The sequence below is a fragment of the Equus caballus genome, chromosome 28 (genome assembly GCF_041296265.1).
Source record: "Equus caballus isolate H_3958 breed thoroughbred chromosome 28, TB-T2T, whole genome shotgun sequence".
In the NCBI taxonomy this organism is placed as follows: domain Eukaryota; kingdom Metazoa; phylum Chordata; class Mammalia; order Perissodactyla; family Equidae; genus Equus; species Equus caballus.
In genome coordinates, this window is record NC_091711.1 from 47,058,179 (window position 1) to 47,072,604 (window position 14,426).

The window sequence follows — 14,426 nt, forward strand, 5'->3', positions numbered from 1 at the left end:
TACTATTGCGTACTCTAATGGTCATGGGAGGGGTGACCACAGGAGGGGTCACACATAAGGGTGTGTGAATACCAGGAGGTGGGGATCATGGCGGGGGGGTGCTCTGTTTCACTTTCCAATTCCATTCCTCCCTCCTTACTTGATAAATGGTATGCCGTATTGTTTTGCTGCATGCTCTACAGTTTGCACTTTTTATTTACATTATGTTTTTGAGTGCTGCCGGTTTTCATACATAGAGAGCTAGATCATTAACTTCAATTGTTGTATACCATCATAAGAATACATCATAGTTTATCTACCTTTTTTCTTTCTGATGGATATTTGGATTGTCTTGAATTTTTGGTAATTCAAACAGCACTGCAGAGACCATCTTTCTAAACATATCTCCTCATATACTTGAGACTTTTTTTCCCCAAGAGCAGAATCTGAGGTAAGGACTTGGGTGAAGTAATTTACAAGGTGACCCTCAGTAATCAGGAGTGTGGGAGAGGAAAGCTAGACGTGGAAGGAGAGACAAGCAATGTCAGGATGCCTTATTGAGCTGGTAACTGTCGTGGGCAACTGAGGCTCAGTCCCACTGGGTGTCCCTGAGGAATGCACCTCTGAATTATCCGAATGGATGGCTGGGTAATTTATTAACTTGTTGCCCGTTGGTTCAGAATTGCTCCTGGGGTCATTAACTAGGTTGAGAGTGTGGGGTGAGGGCCACCATGAGCATTTGTTACAGTCTGCTCTTTTCCTTAGACCCCCCCTCTTGCCTGATACTGTCTGGTCTATCACTGATTCTTCAAGGTTGTAGCTGGTTAGAGACTAAAAGAAAAGACCTAGACAGGTGTGTTAGTGCAACAAGCTACAGCCCCCACTGCTGCCGCTCGTCCGGAGGCTGTAATTGGTGATTATCACGTGCCTTCTGCACCCGCCATTCTAGATTTCCCTTACTGTCTGCCAGCCCTTTAGCTAGGCTCTGATGCTGCGGGGTCTGAGCCCTTGGTTGCCCTTCTCTTGTCAGTCTGTGGTTGCTGCAGTTGCCAGATTATAGTTTTCCCTAGACATGGAAGTACCAAGAGAAGTCCCATCGAATCCCCAAGTTCCAGATCTGTTCCTCCCTGCCCCCGTCTTGTAGTAGCAGCCCTGGCCCTTCTTGATAGCCAGCGTCAGTTACTTCTGCCAGTGTAGTGACTACTTTCTTTACCTGCAAGTCCGCTGGCTTGAGGATCCCAAAGTGCACGTTCTGTAGATCGAGTTGAAGGCATACTAGATGGGTTTCTGTCCACCCTGATGGAGGCGTTCTTCGTCTCAGACCCAGGACCTGGCCCAGCACGGTGTGGAGTTAGGGTTGGGAAGCACAGGCTCTGCAGGTGGGTCACTAGGAGTGGAAGGAAAGGGGCCGGTTTTTCTTAGGGTTAATTTTTCTCTTTGAACCTTTAGTTTACTGGCTCACCTTGAGTGAGAGATTTATTATACCGCAGTCCCCCCTTATCTGCAGGGGATAACAATGTACTGTCATAAAAGTTATTGCAGATTTTAGCAACCTCAGCATACAGTTTTTTTCGTACTAAGTTGAGAATTGTCACCTTTTCATTAAAGGAAGCACTTTGCAGCTTCTGTTTGGCATATCCGAATTGCCAGCATCACTACTCTTGTGCTTTGGGGGACCATTATTAAGTAAAATAAAGGTTACTTGAACACAAGCACTGTGATACCGTGATAGTCGGTCTGGTCACTGAGGCGGCTACTAAGTGACTCCCAGCCCGGTAGCGTATACAGCGTGGATCCACTGGACACAGGGATGATTCGCCTCCTGGGCAGGACGGAGCGGGGCAGCATGAGATTTCATCACACTACTCAGAATGGCACGTAATTTAAAACTTTAGAATTGTTTATTTCTGGAATTTTCCATTTAATATTTTCAGACTGTGGTTGACCAAGTGTAGCTAAAACTGTGGAAAGCGAAACTGCGGATAAGGCGGAACCACTGTATCTCTGGGCTCACTCCTCCCTGTTTAGTGGTTTTACATTTTCCTCTACCTGTTTCCCCAGTGACCCTAGCCTAAAATCAGATCTTCTATTGGTGATTTATGTCATATTGATTTTGTGGGCATTGTATGTCCGGTCACTAACCTGGCCAGTGTCTTGGACCAGGTCGTATTTCTGAAGCTGTCTTGGCTTCCTCCTGATGTTGGAGGCGCACAGCTTTACGTGTAACTTACGCACAGGGCTGCCTTGAGTGCAGCTCTTTTCCTCCACCTTCAGACGCATGGGGGACCTGGCCCGGCGCTGAGTTTCACATAGTGGCTCTGATTGCCACAAGGTGTAGGGGGCTTTCAGTTCTAATCATCCTGCCAGCGTTGAATTGCTGATGGCCACTGCCCATTCTGAACGTGTTCCACTCTTTGGTTTTAGACATGATTATAGCTGAGCGTTTCCATTCAGTTTTTGGTGCATGGAGATATTTACTTTGTTTTAAAGTTGATCTATATATTTATAATTTAAAAAAATAATCGTATGATTACATTGTTTGAAAGGAAGAGGAGATGTTTAAGGTGTGAACTCCTTCCTCACTGCACTTTTCATTTCCTAATGAAGTACCCTTTTACACGTCTTTCTTCCAACTTGATTGCGACTTTGGTGAGGGCCAGGACTGTCATCTTTATTGTGTTTCCCAGCACAACTCCTGGTCTATTTTGGGTGCTCAGTACATGTTGAATTGAATAGAGCAATGAGGAGCCAATGGCTGTAAGGAGAAAATCACTTCTTAGTGCCGGACAGCCAGTCGATAATGATTGCTCTAATTATTTAAAAGTTGTTAATTTGGTTTACTTACTTTCATTTATTTAATCACTTCACATATGCTGTGTACTGTGCTCTGCGGTGAGTGCTGCAACTGTAGTTGATACAGCATAAGTAACTATATCTCACTTCTAACCATGAAAGTGAAAATAGCTCAAATCCTGTAATATTAAATTTATAAATATAAATGTCTTAGGCCTCCATTCCTTTGCTCATATATACATTCCTAATTTTCTGTCAAGGTTTAGTTACCATTTCACTTCCTACTGAAAACCTTTTTTGGCTTTCTAGATGCCTCTGCCCTGTATATATATTCTCTGGCACTCTGTGCTTACCTCTTTCAAAGAACTTCATGAAGAGTATTAGACTCACTTAATCACCTGCTGGTCCCACTAGAATGAGAGCAGCCTGAGGGCAGGATTCTTATTTACCTCTGTATTCTCAGTACCTCCTTTAAGACATAGTACACTATGAGCACTTGATAGTATTTTCATTATTTCCTTGAATATTTAATATTTCTTGAGTCATTAGTTAGAAAGTGAGAGCATAGAGGAAAAACTGTAGTAAAGAAGGTACAGAAAAATGATCGAATATGACAGATGACTGATTTCAAGAGGTACGAAATGTCTTGGTATTACTCATTGTTTGTATAAATGTATTGACTAACTTTCATAAAGAATGGGAATAAATTTAGTATGTTATAGGTCAACATACTACAGAACTCAAAAATAAGCCTATTCATCTGTGTGTATACATACATTCACATACGTTTTCCCCAGACGTTACTGAGCCTCTGGCCTGAAAGAGTCTTTGATGCATGAAAAACAAAAAAACAAAAAATGAAACAAAACAAAAAACACAAAAACCCACACGAGTTGTCACTTTGGCTAAGGATGCCATGTGGCGTCTTGACTCAACCATGATTCAGATCAACTCTGTTGAGAGAGAACATCAATTAAGTTACACTATAAAAAGCACTTTTTAGAGTGTGATGACAATTTCCTTTATTTTTACCTGTGCCATGAGCTGGAATACCACATGGAACTATTTAGTAAGGTGTTCTGACTCAACTTCAAAATACAGATGTGGTCAGTGTGAGCTACCTCTCACATTCAATTATCTTAAATGGACAAAGTAGACAGGAAAAAGTTCGAGCCAGCAAATCAAAATAAATAAGGTTAGAATTCTGACCAACAGTACCCTCAGAGGAGAGTTTCTTAGTTCTCTTTCATTCTTCTAGTCTTTTGTAGTGGTCCTTGGATCCAAGGGCGTGGTCACTGGACTGTGGGCAAGGACACTTACTCAAAGGCGAAGGAACCCTGGGACTAACTCTAGGCTGAGTCAGCCTCTCTGATGGCCGCAAGCCTAGAAAGTCATGTTAGAGTTAAGATGATTTGTAAACAAGCCATACTCATTGTAGCCATTCGGGAGTTTATATATATAGTGCTTAGAAAAGTGCATGGCACAATTTAAGTGTTAGTGACTATCATCATCCTTGAGAATATTATGAAACTTTATCAGAAGACATTAAAGAAAATTTAAATGGTAATATGTACTATTACGTGATAGGAAACCTTAGTAGCGTAAAGACATCGGTTCTCCCCAAATTGACCTGTGGTTTCAATACCATTCAAAATAAAATCTCAACAGGATTTTTGCTGGAAATTCACAAGCTGATTTTCTGATTTATATGGGAGGCTGCTAGGTTTTCTGTTACTCCTTGACTCCCTTAAGTCTTTACATGAATTTTTTTCTGACTCCTCAGCTCTTAAAACCCTTCCCATGTGCTGTCAGCAAAATTACCTATGTCCTCAACTTCTCTGAACATTCCTTTCATCTTCTTGATTTAAGTGAAATATGGCTAACTTCTGAGGACATGCCTTTCCCAGGTGGTCTTCAGAGTGGGAAGCTTTTTCTCCTACATCTGGTATACTGCTTGGTTTGAAGATGTGTAAGTATTCTCCTTGATTGTCATTGCTGCTTCCAGACCTTTTTCCTTCGCAAACTCTCCGACTTTTCATCTCGCACCGTTGGAGTATGCCACATATATCATCTCCTTTGCTGTTAGAAGAGATCTGTGGCTCACTCCACCTACCTCATTCCTTGAAGAATTTAGCTCTAGTTTGCTGTTAAGTCTGCATTATTCTTGTCTTAAATCAGTGTTTGTGTAGGTTATCCTTTCATTATTCTGGGCTTTTATTTCCTTGACTTTCTCTCCTTCAGTGAGCTTGACCTCCACCCCATGTAACTACACACTGCCGTGTGCTACGTGGGCCTTATCATTAACTGTAGCTGCATTCCTCCACTATCTTAACTTCAGGAGTCCCACTCTGTGGCCCATTTCATCCTCTCTCTCTCGGCCTCCTACTCCAACAAGACTTCAGTCCCACCAGGACCTACAGTCTGTTGCTCTGCAACTTCCTACCTACTGTCCCTTTTGTTCCTCACGTCCACGTTTCCCTTCTTAATCCAGTTTAGACCTATGGATCAGTAATAAAAGCGTTCTTCTGTATCCGTCCTCAATTCCTGTGCCTCGTCTTTTAACTTGTTATACTTTCCTGGTAAAACTCCAGCTCTAGTTAAATCTAGCTTGCTGTTTCCTTTGCTCCTGCTCCCAGTTAACTGATCAAGGCTGGAGAGAAGCTGAAACCATGATGATGGGTCTGCCTTTAAACTGGTGATCACTGACCTCGGTTAGGCGTTTAGTGCTACCTGACCGTCCTGCTGTATTTCCCTAGTTCATTTAATCTCCTGCTTTCCTGGTCAGCTGTTTTATGCCTTTTGCTCTCCTTGTCTTCATTGCCTCTCCTTCATCCTCATCTTCTTATTTTACCGAGAAAATAGGAGCAACCAGAAGATAATTTCCAGGAACTCCCATCACCCTTTCTACCTACCTACCCACCTCTGTACCCACCCGCAGTTTCTCCACTGTGGGCCTGTATGAGAAGGCCCGTAATCTCCCTTCTCTTCTGCTACTGTGAATGAACTGTCTTGCTCTGAATGCCAGCCCCCCTCAGGTTTGTACTAAATTCTGCTCCCTTTTGCAGTCGTTGCCTCAGGAATTCTCTTTCCTCCCTTCCTTTTCTTAAATCATCAGTTTTACTTTTTCTGTTGTATTATTTCATCAGTTTATAGATCTGCTGTAATTTTTCCCACCCTAAGAAAAATCTCCCCCGTTTCCCCAAGCTGTGATCCCATTTTTCTGCTCTTCTCCGAAGTTTTTTTATATTCACTTACTGCATTTTCTCTTTTCTGTTGAACCCATTCCACTGGCTAAATCCAGTGGTCTTCATCTTAAATCCTTATATTACTCGACGTAGCAGCTGCACTTGACGTAGTTCATCACTTCTTTCTCCTTGAGACGCTTTTTTCACTTGGCTTCCAGAGCACCACCCGCTTCTGATTCTCTTCCTACCTTATTGGCTATTCTTTCTCCCATCCCAGAGCTCAGTCCTGAGACCTCTCATCTCTCTCTGTATGCTTACTCCTGTGGTGACCTCATTCAGTCTTTGTGGCTTTAGTACTTTCCATTTGCTGGTGACTCTAACATTTTCCTTTAGCTGGACCTTTCTCCTGAATTCCACGCTTGTCCATTCATCTGCCTACTCCACATTTCCACTTGTATTTCTAACAGGCACCTCAAATTTAACAAATCTGAAACTAAACTCCTGATTCTCCCATCCTTCACATATCTTCATGGCAATCTTCTCTGTTTCGGTAAACAGCAAATACATCTGTGCATTTATTGCTTAGGCCAAAGTTTGGAGTCATCCTTGACTCCCCTTTCTGAAATACCCCTGAAAGCGATTTATCATCAAATCTTGTTCGCACTATCATCAGAATTTATCCAGAATCTGATCTCTGCTTACCATGTTTTTCCAAAAAGAGCTGCTGCCACTTTTTTCCAAAAATAGTTTCCTAACTGGTTCCTGGAGTCTTCTCTTTCCCCCCCTTCGATCAGTTCTTTACAGAGTAGCCGGAGGGATCCTTCAAAAATGAAAGTCAGATGATGTCGCTCCTCCATGGCATCACATCAGGCTAAAGCTAATATCCTTTCATGGCCTTCGGAGCCTGTGCGGTTGGCTCCATCTTACCTCTGACTCACGGTACACTTTCATTCCCTCATTGGGCTTCTGCCGAGCCAGACCCCCCACTTTTTCTGTGACATCTCAGATATGCCTTTGCCTTCCATCCTTGCTCTTCTTCCAGGAACGTGCATAGTTCGCTTCCTCACCTTCTTTAGTTCTATGCTCAAATACCACTTCTTAAATAAGCTTTTTCTTTTTTCTGCTTTTTCTCCCCAAACCCCTCCAGTACATAGTTGTATATTTTAGTTGTGGGTCCTTCTAGTTGTGGCATATGGGACGCCTCCTCAATGTGGCCTGATGAGCGGCGCCATGTCTGTGCCCAGGATCTGAACCAGCAAAACCCTGGGCCGCTGAAGAGGAGCACACAAACTTAAGCCCTCGGCCACATGGCCGGCCCCCTAAATAAGGTTTTTAACAAGGTCTGACATACAAATCTTTCTCTGCCTAAGAATATATACATTCTCTATATATTTTCTTCCAGAATGTTATAGTTTTGCCTGACATACATTCCTAAATCCATCTGGAGGTACTTTTTCAGTAGGGTTATAAGTAAGGGTCCAGTTCGATTTTTTTCCCCTGTGGGTGACAGTTGTTACGGCACCTCACAGAACAGTCCAGCCTTTCCCTACAGATCTTTAGTGCTAGCACTGACATTTATCAGGTTTCTCTAGGTGCACAGTTCTGTTCCTGGACACTCTATCCAGTGGTTTATTTGTCCACCTCTGTATAATTTCACCTTCTGTTAGCTTCTTTCACTTGGCATAGTGCATTTGCGATTCTCTCTGTTCTGATGAAAGATGTATTTTTACTGTGGTGAGGACAATGGGAAAGGGGGAAGCATGTGATTTTTGGGGGGAGATGGGGAGGATATGTTTGGAACTCTTTAAAGCAGGGGTCACTAAGCTATGGTCTGTGGACCAATTGTGACCCACCACTTAGTGTTGTTTTTTTTTTCCCAATGACCTTTGAGTTAAGAATGGTTTTTACTTTTTTTTTTCTCGCTGAGGAAATTTCCCCCTGAGCTAACATCTGTGCTAATCTTCCTCCTCTTTGTATGTGGATCACCACTACAACATGGCTGCTGACAGTAGTGTAGGTTCACACCCTGGAACCGAACCCAGGCCACCAAAGCAGAGTACGCTGAACTTAACCACTAGGCCACGAGGCTGGCCCTGTCTTTTTGTTTTTTGTTTCTTTTTTTGGTGAGGAAGATTGTCGCTGAGCTAATGTCTGTGCCAGTCTTCCTCTATTTTGTGTAGGGGATGCTGCCACAGCATGGCTTGATGAGCAGTGTGTATGTCCGCACCTGGGATCCGAACCTGTGAACCCCGGGCCGCCAAAGAAGAGTGTGCGAACTCAACCACTATGCTACTGGGCCGGCCCCCCCGGCCCCAGTTTTTATATTTTTAAATGGTTGGGTAAAAAGAAAAAAGTAAAATCTTGTGACTCATCAAAATTATATAAACTTCAAATTTCAGTCCACGAAAATAGTTTTGTTAGAACACAGCCACGTTCACTCATTTGGATATTGCTTATGCACTACAACGGCAGAGATGAGAAGTGTGACAGAGCTGTCAGGCCCTCAAAGCCTAACATATTTACTCTGCCTCTTTACAGAAAAAGTTTGCCGGCCGTGCAAAATGGATTGGTCTGGACTGTCGGGACTACTTGAGAGTCCTGGATGTGACAGAAGAGGGAAAGAGAGTGTAAAAAGGGGAGTTTTGAGGTCTGCAAAGATGAACTTCAAAATTTTGCCCTAGGCTGTCTCTGGCAGGAGATAGAAATGTCTTTATTTTCTATTTTTGTTTCATCCAGCCCAGTAAAATCCGTAAGCAGTTTATAGTTTTAAATAACAACTGCTGATTGTTATTTTAATCTCTGAACTTGTGTGTATTTTAATAGTTTTTCTTAGTGACAGTGGTTAAACTATTCTAAACCACATATGCCAGTTTTTAATTAAATCTAAGGTATTAGAATAAATCTTAGCAAGTATGAAAGTCTTGGTTGTGGCATTACAATGACTAGCATTTAGTTTCCTTTTCAGTAGGAGGTTCCACCTGATGAGTTAACTGTAAAATGTGTGTACATATAGTATATTAGACCTATCTAGCCTGTTACAGATAATCACAAGTAGTTTTCTTTAACTTTACTCAAACAGGACTTGCCAAGATTAAACCTACATATCTGTTCAAACTTGAAGGAAATGAAATTCTGCCTTTTGTGTAATTCAGAGGCTTATTTTTCATTCTGTAATGTAACATTTCATTTAAAAGTTGTCCTTAGGGTATACATTCCTATCTAATAGGAATGTCTAACGGTTGAATTTTAATTGTCCTCCTAAGTACTTTCTGCCTTCTGTGAATGAAGTAGCTAAGCTTTTTAAAGTCTTTGTGAATATTTTGTGTTAGTTTGGTCAAAGAAGAAATGACAGCAGTTTTTATTATTAATAACATTTGCAATATAGGAATGATTGATCTTTGCTAGCTATTTCACTGTCATTAATCGTTGTACATATTTAGCTGTGTTGTCTTGATAGTGAACGCAGAATTTGCGGACAGAGTACATTAGGACTACTTTGGATCTCTAATGCCAAATAGCTTTCTTTCAAGGTTATAGAGAAGGAAAAGAAGTATAGGAGAGAGTTAAATGCTTTCATAGTATTTACTGTTAGTGAATAAAAGCTATAGCTATTTTGGTATGGCTCTAGAGGAAAGGGTGTTTTCCTCCCGGCTTTTACAGAGGGGTCCAGACGTCTAAGAAGCAGTCTCTGCTCCCAAGGAGTTTAAAGTACGGGTAATTGGGTTACAGCTCCTCTTCCCTCCCTCTCCCTTTAAGCTGATCCGTTCTGTCATTCAGTGGGGAAGGAGAAATTAGAAGTTTGTTAAACATCAGTCATAAGATATTTACATCTTAAAATACGGCCATTTTTCAAGTTTTTGAGTTCCGGTTATGTAGATTTCTCATTGAGAATGGAAGAGTTGAGCTGATGTCTCAGTATTTCCCTTTTTCCAGTTACTGCTGCACATGGCACTGATCCACTGCTCACACATCACGCCTGGTGCCTGGCTGAGACGCAAGCTCAGCAGGTGTTTGGATCACATAGTCTGTGAATTTGTCAGATCCACGCCGAGTGTGCAGACAGTCTCATCACTCTTTTAAACTTGAACAAATACAATTAGGGTATGCCAGTTTTGGGCCCTAGAGATACAGGAAAAAATTATATGCTCTGTTTTTCCAGCATCTGTAGTCTGGCTTGGGAGAGAGATAAGATAAATGGATATAATATGATCTGGATAAGTGTTATTCCAGTCTTGTGGACTGAGGTCCAGTGGGCCAGAGATGGGAGCTGGTTCACCTGGGGTAGTGGAGGAGTTTCACCGAGGCTGAGAGTTTTCAGAAGACCTAAAAGGAGATTCAAGATCCTTCCAGCGGAGATCTGGGTGGGGATGGTGTGAAAGGGGCATTCTGGTAGAGGGCATATGTTTGAGCAGACAGAGGATTGCAAGTACTTAGTGTTTTCAGGAATCCATGAGTGTGCAGCCTGGGGAGAGCAAATGGCAGTGATTGCAATCCAAATTTATTTTCTCTTTATACAGCAGATGTGAATTATTGTGTGCTGAATAGATGCTGCCATGATTGCTGTTTAGTAGCTATTAATAGTTATTTCTATTTCAGGAATATTTTGATTGGCCTTAGCTCAGTTAAAAATTTTTCTTTTGGTTAAAAGCGTAATAAAGGAGAAAGGCATGATGCATATGTGACAAATTAACATGCAACTTTGGGAATTATTCACAGATAGTTCATGACTTATTAATTGTTCTGTGGTTGGAATATCAGTTATCCAATTTTCCTAAGAACAATGCTTTTCTTCTTTTTTTTTAAGTTTTAGTCTTTTCTTTTTTTTCTTTGAGTTCGTAATAGTTTACATCATTGTGAAAGTTTAGTTGTACATTATTTCTTGTCTGTTACCACATAAGTGCTCCCCTTTACCCTCTGTGTCCACCCCCCTTCCCCTGGTAACCACTGAACTGTTTTCTTTGTCCATGTGTTTGTTTCTATTCCACATGAGTGAAATCATCTGGTCTTTGTCTTTCTTGGTCTGGCTTATTTCACTAAGCATAATTCCCTCCAGGTCCTTCCATGTTATGGCAAATGGGATGAATTTGTCTTTTTTTCTGGCTGAGTAGTATTCCATTATGTATATATACCACATCTTCTTTATCCAGTCATCAGTCAATGGGGACCTGGATTGTTTCCATGTCTTGGCTATTGTGAATATGCTGCTGTGAACATAGGGGTGCATGTTACCTTGGATTGTTGATTTCAAGTTGTTTGGGTAGATACCCAGTAGTGGGATAACTGGGTCGTATGGTAGTTCTACTTTTAGTTTTTTGAGGAATCTCTGTACTGTTTTCCATAGTGGCTGCACCAGTTTGCATTTCCACCAGCAGTGTATGAGGGTTCCCTTTTCTCCACACCCTTTCCAACATTTGTTATTTTTTGTCTTAGTGATTATAGCCATTTTAACAGGCGTAAGGTGGTATCTTAGTGTAGTTTTGATTTGTATTTCCCTGATGATTAGTGATGTTGAACATCTTTTCATGTGTTTATTGGCCATCTCTATATCTTCTTTGGAAAAATATCTGTTCATATCCTCTGCCCATTTTTTGATCGGGCTGTTTGTTTTTTTATTGTTCAGTTGTGTGAGTTCCTTATATATTATGGAGATTAACCCCTTATTGCATATAGGATTTGCAAAAATTTTCTCCGAATTTGTGGGTTGTGTTTTGGTTTTGATCCTAGTTTCTTTTGCCTTGCAGAAGCTCTTTAGTCTGATGAACTCCCACTTGTGTATTTTTTCTTTTGTTTCCCTTGTCTGAGAAGACATGGTATTTGAAAAGATCCTTTTAAGTTCAATGTCAAAGAGTATACTCCCTATGTTATCTTCCAGGAGTTTTATAGTTTGACTTATCTTCAAGTCTTTGATCCATTTTGAGTTTATTTTTGTGTATGGCGTGAGATAATGGTCTACTTTCATTCTTTTGCATGTGGCTGTCCAGTTTTCCCAGCACCATTTATGGAAGAGACTGTCTTTTCTCCATTATATATTCTTGGCACCTTTGTCGAAGATTGACTGTCCATGTATGTGCGATTTTATTTCTGGGCTTTCATTTCTGTTCCATTGATATGTGTGCCTATTTTGTACCAGTACCATGCTGTTTTGATCCCTATGGCTTTGTACTACATTTTGAAGTCAGGGATTGTGATACCTCCAGCTTTGTTCTGTTTTCTCAGGATTGCTTTAGCAATTTGGTGTCTTTGGTTGCCCCATATGAATTTTAGGATTCTTTGTTTTATTTCTGTGAGGAATATGATTAGGATTCTGATTGGGATTGCATTGAATTTGTAGATTGCTTTGGGTAGTATGGGCATTTTAACTATGTTTATTCTTCCGATTCATGTTCATGGAATCTCTTTCTGTCTCTTCATGTCATTATCTATTTCTTTCAATAATGTCTTATAGTTTTCAACAGTGCTTTTCTTTGATCTTGTTTAGTCTGTCATAGTTTGATTCCAAAGCTTTGCTGTGCTAGATATCAATTTTGAGTAAAACAGGTGTTAGGATTTCAGAGAGTGACAGCAGGGACCATTCACAGAGGAAGATGGGTGCCCATGTGAGACGTAGCTTGTAGAGAACCAACTGAAAGAAATCATAGTGACTTCTTTATCACAGGCGTAAATACATATAGCTAAATTTCTTAGCTATCTTAGTAGAAAAAAGAGGCTTTATTGTAGATTATTCAAGTTGTATAATTATTCTTTTATTTTGACTGTAAGATTAAATAATAAATATCATCAAAACTTTATGCTGGTGTTGCAGATAGAGGTAATTAGGTTTATTGTTTGTTGTAGAAATAGTGATCACTCCTGGCGTTCTTCAGAATGTTTGAAACTATTGGGTATTTTCTTAGCATATTAGTGTCTGCACTATTTGGTACTCTTTTTAAAACTATCTTGAGAGTGTTAGTGAATATTCTTTTTATGGCATATTGTCACTGAAAGTGGCTTATATACTTAATTGTTTCATACAGTTATTGAGGCAGGATTAATGCTGTACCCTTCAATTTTCACTTTTTTATTTGGTCACTGAGACACTGAGTCCAAGCTTCATGATCCACATTTAGAGAGGGCTGATTGGTAAGATATGGGCAAATTATTTTACATGTGATTTCCTGATTTTTAGTTGATTAATTTACATTCTGCCTCTTTCCCAAAACAGATTTGAAGTGCCTTAAAAAATAAATACAGTTAAATAAAATAGGATCAGGGAGGAAACTGGAGAGAGGGGAAAAGCCAGAAAGGAAAAATAAGATATTAATACTCAAAGTCATGCCATGGGGTTCACAGTGTTAAAGAGGGTCATAGATTTAACTCTAGACTTCCTAAAGGCCCAGACAGAGAAGAAAACATGATAAATAATGTGATTTATCTCATCTATCCATATCGATAAAGACCCACTGCTTGGAGTACAAGTCCTCATGATGCTGAAGCTCAAGAAGAGAAGTGTCTCATCGGGCTCCGGGAAGGGGGAGATTTATGAAGTGTCTCTGCCAGCCCTGAGTAAGCACAGTAACTTGGGGTTATGCTGTGTCAGGAGTCCTGTAGAAATGTGCAGCTCCCTGAGGGTGTGGCTTAATCTAGGGATGGAGTGGCAAGCGATGTGATTCACAGTGAGAGCAAAAGGAGAAGGTTCACATGGCCAGAACTGGTCTGTGAGGATCTCTTAAATTGTCCAATACAGTAATTTTTCTCCTAATATTGAAACAGATTGCTGTTTCCTTAGAGGATTCATGGAATGAGGAAATTGGCTTGCATTTAGGTGCCATGTTGCACAAAAAAATTCTTATCTTCAAAGCTGTGTAATGATAGCCAGTTCAGGTGGTGCTCCTGGCATGAGAGCCATGTGGGAACTGAGATGCCCAGAAGGGACAGCCACAGGTTCTCTTCTCTGAGCAGGCACTCTCTGAGAAGAGTGCACTCTCTGGCATGTTCTCTGTCTGTCTGTCTGTCTCTCTCCCTCTGTCATCCCTCCCCCCCGATCTGTGTAGTTGAGTATATATAAGCTCAGAGCATGTGTTTCCGGCTTCTCTGTATCTAGAGAATGGATAGTATATTCGCTCCTCAGGCAATCCTTCGTGAATATTGTTTCTCGTAATTGTACTTTAGGTACATATTAGGTGACAGAGGACGCGGTTATAGTCTCTATCTAGAACATGAAATGCAGATCTTCTGTTTGGATTCTAGGGCAAATCCATCAGTATAAACAGTCACCTTAAAGTGGGATTGGGTTGTCACAGGGACTGGAAGTACTAAAGCCAGACTGCTTCAGTTGGAACTGTGGCTCTGCCAGTTATTAGCTGAATGATAGAGGCAAGTTACTTAGACTTCTCTCTACTTCAGTTAACTGTAAAGCAGAGGTGACAGTATTGGTTTCGTAAGGTTAAAGCAAGGATTAAATGAGATAATACACAAAAAGCTTGATAAGAA

The 14,426-nt window shown here is 40.9% G+C and overlaps 1 protein-coding gene across 3 annotated transcripts in view; it reads left to right on the forward strand.

Annotated features, from left to right (window-relative positions):
• The window catches only part of ATXN10 (ataxin 10), a 189,936-nt gene that overhangs the window by 10,854 nt on the left and 164,656 nt on the right, over positions 1-14,426 (forward strand). The gene's annotated exons all lie outside the window — the stretch shown is intronic.